Genomic DNA, 7,107 nt, shown 5'->3' on the forward strand with positions numbered 1-7,107 from the left:
ACCCCCTAGGGGGGATGGCCACATTGCAATCCCTTCTCCTCCATTCTCCTCTCAGGATCTTGGGCACACACGCACACACACGCGGCGTGAGTTTCAAGTAACCGGGTCCAGGACGCGAACCATGGTCGACTACATGGGAGTCCAGCAACATAGCCATTATGCTAACTGCTGGTCCCAGCAAACTGTTTAAAATATGTTACGTGGTGTCAGATAGTGGCACACAGGTGAAACACAACTCTCCGTGAGGCAGAACCTCCCAGGAAGGTTGCTGCTTCAAGTACAGAGACATCCCTGAGTGCTCTCAGCCATGAATGTCCACAATCTGGGTTGGCTGAAACTGAGGGTAGACTGTGGCATCAGAATCCTGTTGAGAATACTGTATTTCTGTCTTTCTCTCACTCATAGAATAAATAAAATGAAAGGAGCCACCAGATGGTGTGCTGGTTAAGGGCGCTGGACTCCCACCTGGCTGACTGTGGTTCAAGTCCTGGACCTGGAGGCTTTCTTTCTCACTGTCCCTCTCTCTATTTCTCTCTGTCTCTCTCTGGAAATATTAAAATAATAATAATAAATAAAGTTAAATAAAATGCTTTTTTAAAAAAAGAATAAATAGAATTAACAAGTTATAAAGAGAAAATATTAAAAGCAGCCAGGGGCCAGCTCTGTGCTATAGGAGCAAAGTGCTACTCAAGAGAAGCTGGATCCCACATGGTTTCAGCCTGGAATATGTCAGGCACATGTGTGAGTGCTCAAGATCTCATGGGTGGAGGAAGGAGGGGATTCTGGCATGACCAGACTCGTGAAGGGTACTCCTTTTTCTTACTTTCTCTCTCTCTCACTTTCATGTGTGTGTGCCCTATATTAAAGTTTTTCAAAAGTTAAATATTGGGGTCAGCAGGTGGCATGGTGTTTGAGATATTGGACTTCCACATGGTCAACTGTGGTTCAAGTCCTGGACCTGGTGGTATGCTTTCTCACTTTTCCTCTCTCTGTCTGTCTCTCTCTGGTGAGCAAACATGTCCCACAGCAAACTTAAATAATAAAATAAATAAATAATTAATGTATACATATGTGTGTGTGTGTATGTGTGTTGTGGTGGTTGGTTTTATTTTTTTTTTTTTTTTTTTTTTTTTTACGAACGAGGCAATTTATTAACCCAGCATCATCTGTCCTAACGCTTCCTGTTGGCAGCTTCCACCTATCCAGTGATTCTGTCCGGATCTCTCTGACCCTGAGGTGTCAGTTTGCAGCCCCCATCTTGTTCCTTCTCCACCGTTTTTAGCCCCTCCAGGGCTTGAAGGACCTGGCGGGCCACACTCTTGGAGCCTCAGCTGAAGTGGCTGGGCATGACCATTTCTCTGCAGTCCCCCATAGATCTTGGTCATGAACCCAACCCCAGTGCCACCCCGGAGGTACAGGTGCCATGCTGTGGAAGCAGCTCGTGTGGAGAACCAGTTCTCATCACAGGGAGCAAGTTCTTTATGCTTGGCCAGCTTGACAGTGTCCACCCATTCAGGGACCTTCAGCTTTCCGGACTTTTTGAGGAAGGCTGCCAGAGCTCTAACGAACTCCTGCTGGTTCACATTTTTTACAGTAACTCCAGGCATCGTGCAGCCTCCGCCAATATATATATATATATATGCTAAATATAAAAAAATAAAAGCAGGGCCAACCCGCAACATGGTGGTTAAGGCAGCTAGATCCCAAGTGGCTGACTGCGTAGCTCAAGTACAGACCTGGTGGCTTGAGAAACATGCCAGGCTCTTGTAATAGTGTCCTCGAAATCCCAGAAGGAGGGAGAAATAGAGAAGGGATTGTGGTGTGACCTGCGTGGGATGTTTTCTCATTTTCTCACTCTCCGTTTCTCTCTCTCTGTCTCTCTTTGGTGAGTACATATGCCTTCTGGCAAAATTTTAAAAATAAATAAATAAATAAAAGTAACCAGATACATGAAGTACAGAGAAACACAGATAATGATGACACACACTTCTTTCTTTCCTTCTTTCTTTCTTTCTTTCTTTCTTTCTTTCTTTCTTTCTTTCTTTCTTTCTTTCTTTCTTTCTTTTCTTTCTTTCTTTCTCTTCCTTCCTTTTCTCTTCCTTCCTTTTTTCTTTCTTGAGAGTAAGAATTCACCCCCCAGGGGGGATGGCCATGCCACAATCCCTTCTCCTCCTTTCTCCTCTTGGGATCTTGGGCACGCACGCACATGCGCCCGGCGTGAGTTTAAGCCACCGGGTCCAGGACTCGAACCACAGTTGACTACATGGGAGTCCAGTGATGTAGCCATTATGCTAACTGCTGGTCCCATGGTGACACACATTTCTTGTCAGAGACAATGGAAGGAAAAACCAGTGAAGCAACATCTTTAAATTACTTAAAAAGAAAGAGCTTCAATGTAGAATTCTATACTAACATATCTTTCACAGGGACTGGCAGCGGGGCAGTACTAAAACATGACACTGACAGGCTGTCCTATATGTGAGGGTCCAGGTCTGCATCCGGAGACCTCCCTCAGTACAGCAGGCACAAGACCTGGCTGAAACAGGGTGAATTGTGGCAGCAGGGCCCCATCAGAGCTGCAATCTCTGTCTCTTTCTCTCTAACTCATAGACTATCTAAACACAACACTCCCCCCCCCCCAAAAAAAGCTTTAAAGTATCTTAAAAATGAAGGCAAAATAAAGACCATTTTGAACTTCAAAAAGTGACAGGGTTCAACACCACACATAGTAGTTAAGTACCATGCAGAGGAAGCCAGATGCCACATGGCCAACCGCAATTTGAATCATGGCCTTTGTGGCTTACAAAAGCACTCTCTGCACGTGTGTGTGTGCCTGCAATCCCAACATGATGGAGAAATGGAGAAGAAAAGATGACAGTGTGATCACACCCTATGGTGGGGTGCTTTCTTTCTGGAATGTTCATGGACCCTCTGACACACACACACATACATACATACATACATACATACATACATAAAAAGGTTGAAAGAACTCACCACTAGCACATCCAGATTACAAAAAAAAAGTTAAAATCTTTCAGGCAGAAGAGAAATAATAATAGTTAGAAATAAGGACCTACCAAAGGGAATAAAGTGCATTAGAAGCAATAACTATGTAGGCATATGTGTGATTTTTTAAAAAGAATTATTTATTTTATTTTATTTATTCATTTGTTCATTTTAATTTAACCAGAGAGAGAGACACACAAAGAGAGAGGGAGAAAGTGAGAAAGCAAGCCACCAGGTCCAGGACTTGAACCATGGTCAGCCATGTGGGAGTGTCCAGTGCCTTAACCACCATTCCACCAGCTGGCCCCCAAATGTGTGATTTTGTTGTTGTTATTATTTCAATCTTTTAGGAAGATAATTGAATATTCAGACAAAAACAATAAAGTTGAGTGGCATATAAAGTCAATGGAGAAGTAAAATGTGTGACAGCAACAGGACAAAGGGACCGATTATTCAGAGGGGAGGCTAAGGGAGGTCATCATTGTCCGGGAGCTCTATCTACAACTGAATGGTATGTTAAAAACCTGGACAGGAGTCCAGCAGGTGGCACGGTGGTTAAAGCTCTGAATTCCCACATGGCAGACCACAGAGTCCTGGACCTGGTGTCTGGTGTCTTATTCTCTCACTCCCTTTCTCTCTCTCTCTGTCTGGTAAAAAAAAAAAAAAAAAAAAAGGACTTAAATAAATAAATAATAATAACAATTAACAAAACAAAACAAAACCCTGGAGAAAAGACTGGGACCAGCCTCGGGTGTAGTGGTTACATTACTGGACTCCCATGTAGTCAACTGTGATTTGAGTCCCGGACCTCGTGGCTTAAAACAGGCCAGGCGCATGTATGTGTGTGTCCAAAATCCCAAGAGAGACTGGAAGAGAAGGGATTGCGGCGTGGCCATCTCTCCAGAGGGTGATTTCTCATTTTCTGTCTGTCTCTGTCTTTCTGGCAAGTGCACACACCCTGCAGCAAAAATCTCTCTTTAAAAAAAAACAAAAACAAAAACAAACAAACAAAACACCTGGAGAAAAGACTGTCTGTCTGGAGCCAAAGCCCAGTTCTCCAATTTGGTCGGCATAAAGCCAATATTTCCTTCCTTCCTTCCTTCCTTCCTTCCTTTCTTTCTTTCTTTCTTTCTTTCTTTCTTTCTTTCTTTCTTTCTGGAAAGGTTTTTACTATAGGACGCGTGCGCTCACCAGAAAGACAGAGAGAGACAGAGAGATAGAAAGCGAGAAATCACACCCACCAAGGGAGGATGGCCACACCGCAATCCATTCTCTTCCATTCTCCTCTCGGGATTTTGGGCATGCATGCACATGCGCCCGGCGTGAGTTTAAGCCACCAGGTCCGGGACTCGAACCTGGTCAGCTACTTGGGAGTTCAGCGACATAGCCATTATGCTAACTGCTGGTCCCAATATTTTCTTTCTTAAAGAAAAGAAAAAGTAATGAGGGGGATATTGATTTGTATAAGCATTTACTTTTATTTCCTCAGTAATAATTTAAGTCATTGATTTTCCCTTTGAATGTCTCTTCTGCTGGGCTTCTAATCAACTAACACAGCAAGCTTTGCAGGTAGATCTGGACTAGGATACATAGAAAGTGGAGAACAGGCTTTCAGGACGTTCCCTTTCAGAGTACGTGACTAGGAGCAACCCAGCACACTGGTCTTCAAACCCACATGGGCAAACTTGGCTTAGAATGCTGTTGCTCCATCTGAAGCTAAAGGGCGGGTGGCCTCTCTCTACACAAGGTGTGGATACCCTTCCTTAAGTCTTTTCATTTGTTTCACATTATGACAACTCAGGCAAGGATGGCGACAATCTTTCTTATTACAGAGAAGCAAAGAGAATTTTAGATGTAAGCCAGAATAGGATTTGTGGCCCTGGGGCCAGCAGGTGGTGTGAAGGTTAAGACTGTGGATTCCACATGGCCAACTGCACGGTTTGAGTCCCAGACTCATGTGCTGGAAAAACACACCAGGTGCATGTGCATGTGTGCCCAAAATTTGAAATGATTTTTAGAACATCTTAAATTTTTAATCCGTTACCTAGGTCACTTTTGATTAAGAAAACTGTAGAAAGTTAGTAACTGCCACAAGTGAACGCCAAGCGGTAGCATGTGTCAATTTTCCATAGTCCTGCTTTATGGGGTGTCTGATGCACTGCTCGGGGGCTCTGCTCACACTTGCTGGAATCAATGGTGGCAGATTTTAGTCCACAGGTTGCTTTTCCCCATTTGTTTGTAAACTCTTCAGTGTTCTTAAAGAACATTTTACAGTCCTTAGAGTATTCTTCAGCTAGGTCAGCCTGGAGGGGATGCTCGGGCTGGAGGTTGCTCCCCCGTGCCATTAGGGACTGGATTACTTGGTCGGTTTTGGTCGCTGGCTTCCAGTTTTCAGCACTAATTACTGGCAGACAGACCTGCCCCTTGCCATCGATGTTTGGGTGATAGATCTTTGTTTTAAATATAATCTTCGATGGTTTGAATGGGTGCTCTACTGGAAAGTTTATTTTGATACTGAAGGCCCCCTTGCCATATGGAGGGCTGTCAAGAACAATAAGTCCTTGACAAGTCAATAAATTAGCTTCATCAACCTGGATGTTATGGAAGTTTTTCATTCTGCATTTGCGGATTTCTTCCAGCTCCTTCATCAGCCTCCTGCTGGCTGCCATCTTGGATGTCAGAATGCCTTTTTTTTAATTAACAATTTATTTAATTTTATTTACTATTACTTTATATATACAAAGTGTATATTCTTATGGAAATTCTTGGGCTGTAACCTTCCTCGTGCTCTCACTCTAGCTCATCATACAGGAGCTAGCTAATTACGCTGATGCCACACACATCTTAGACAGGGGATGGTTTTTGATGAGTTCTGCTGCCATACAGATTTCCCAAGTCTGCATTTTGATTCAAGAATTTTGGTATGATGTCGCTTTTATATATTTTTTGAAATGGATTGAGCTCTTCCCCATTTTCAGGGACCTTAATTTTCATCTGTTGCTTGATGTCACCATATATTTGAATTTCCATTATAAGATAATGATTTTCCTGATGTTATTGCTTAGTTTTGTTTACCAGGGTCTGTGAGAGATTTACCCTCATTTTGCCTTTACAGGGAAAAATGTCTATCATTACTTTGGGATGGCATGAGTCATCAAAGAGATTCTGGGTAATGGGAAGATCTAACAAAGCGGGTAAAGGTGAGAGTGTTCATTGGGCTTAGAACTTGCCTCTCATCTTTGCCAGACTCATGAGTGGAGAGTTTCAGGTTTCTAAGAGATAAAAACCAGCAACTGAGAGGATGATCCAACAGAGAGGCATAAACTTTGAACTCGAAGAGTCATAAATCCATATGCTTGCCCTGGTGGGATGCTGACATAAGATAGAACCCTTAACTATGGAAACTAGGATGAATGAAACTGAAGAAACAAATGTCCTTAAAAGCCTCTACAGCCCACCAGTACAAGAACTTCAGAAATCCTAAAAGTGACCAAGAAAGACGGTCAAGGGTCAAAAGCAAAGCTCTTTTTTTTTTAACCATAGCCAATTTTATTCAAAATTTCCAAAATTCATACTCAATATGTTGTTTCTAAATGTATGTCACCATTTATATAATGGCTTTATTATTTCATGTTTCTTTTATACCTTTTCACCCTTTCTTTAGTGGTCTTCAGTAGAAGCCAGAGTCTTGAGTTGCCTAGTTAGGAGCCCCTGTCCTACTATTCTGATTAATTTTCTTCTCAATATTCATGGTGAACATCTGACTTCTAAAAGAAGCCTTTGGCCTTTTCAACCACTTGCTGATAGGGTGAGACTGCATTGTTGCCTACAACCATATTACCTAATTTGGAATCATTCTTGAAAACCAGTCTCCAGTCTTGCATTTTATTTTTTATTTCTAAATTGTTTTAATAATTATTCATTTTTTTAGAGGTTTTTGCTATAGGGCTTGTGCGCTCGCCAGACAGACAGAGAGAAAGTGAGAAATCACCCCCCAGGGAGGATGGTCATGCCGCAATCCCTTCTCCTCCATTCTCCTCTCGGGATCTTGGGCACGCATGCACACACGCCTAGCATGAGTTTTAAGCCACCGGGTCC

At 42.7% G+C, this 7,107-nt stretch overlaps 2 pseudogenes; both read right to left on the reverse strand.

Moving 5' to 3' along the window:
* Positions 1 to 5,215: 5,215 nt before the first annotated feature.
* Positions 5,216 to 5,678, reverse strand: LOC102479851 (ubiquitin-conjugating enzyme E2 L3 pseudogene; annotated as a pseudogene).
* Positions 5,679 to 6,679: 1,001 nt separating this feature from the next.
* LOC102480264 (eukaryotic translation initiation factor 3 subunit E-like) overlaps positions 6,680 to 7,107 on the reverse strand; it is a 3,755-nt pseudogene continuing 3,327 nt past the window's right edge.

The sequence above is a fragment of the Tupaia chinensis genome, unplaced genomic scaffold (assembly GCF_000334495.1).
Source record: "Tupaia chinensis unplaced genomic scaffold, TupChi_1.0 Scaffold000314_1, whole genome shotgun sequence".
Lineage (NCBI taxonomy): Eukaryota > Metazoa > Chordata > Mammalia > Scandentia > Tupaiidae > Tupaia > Tupaia belangeri.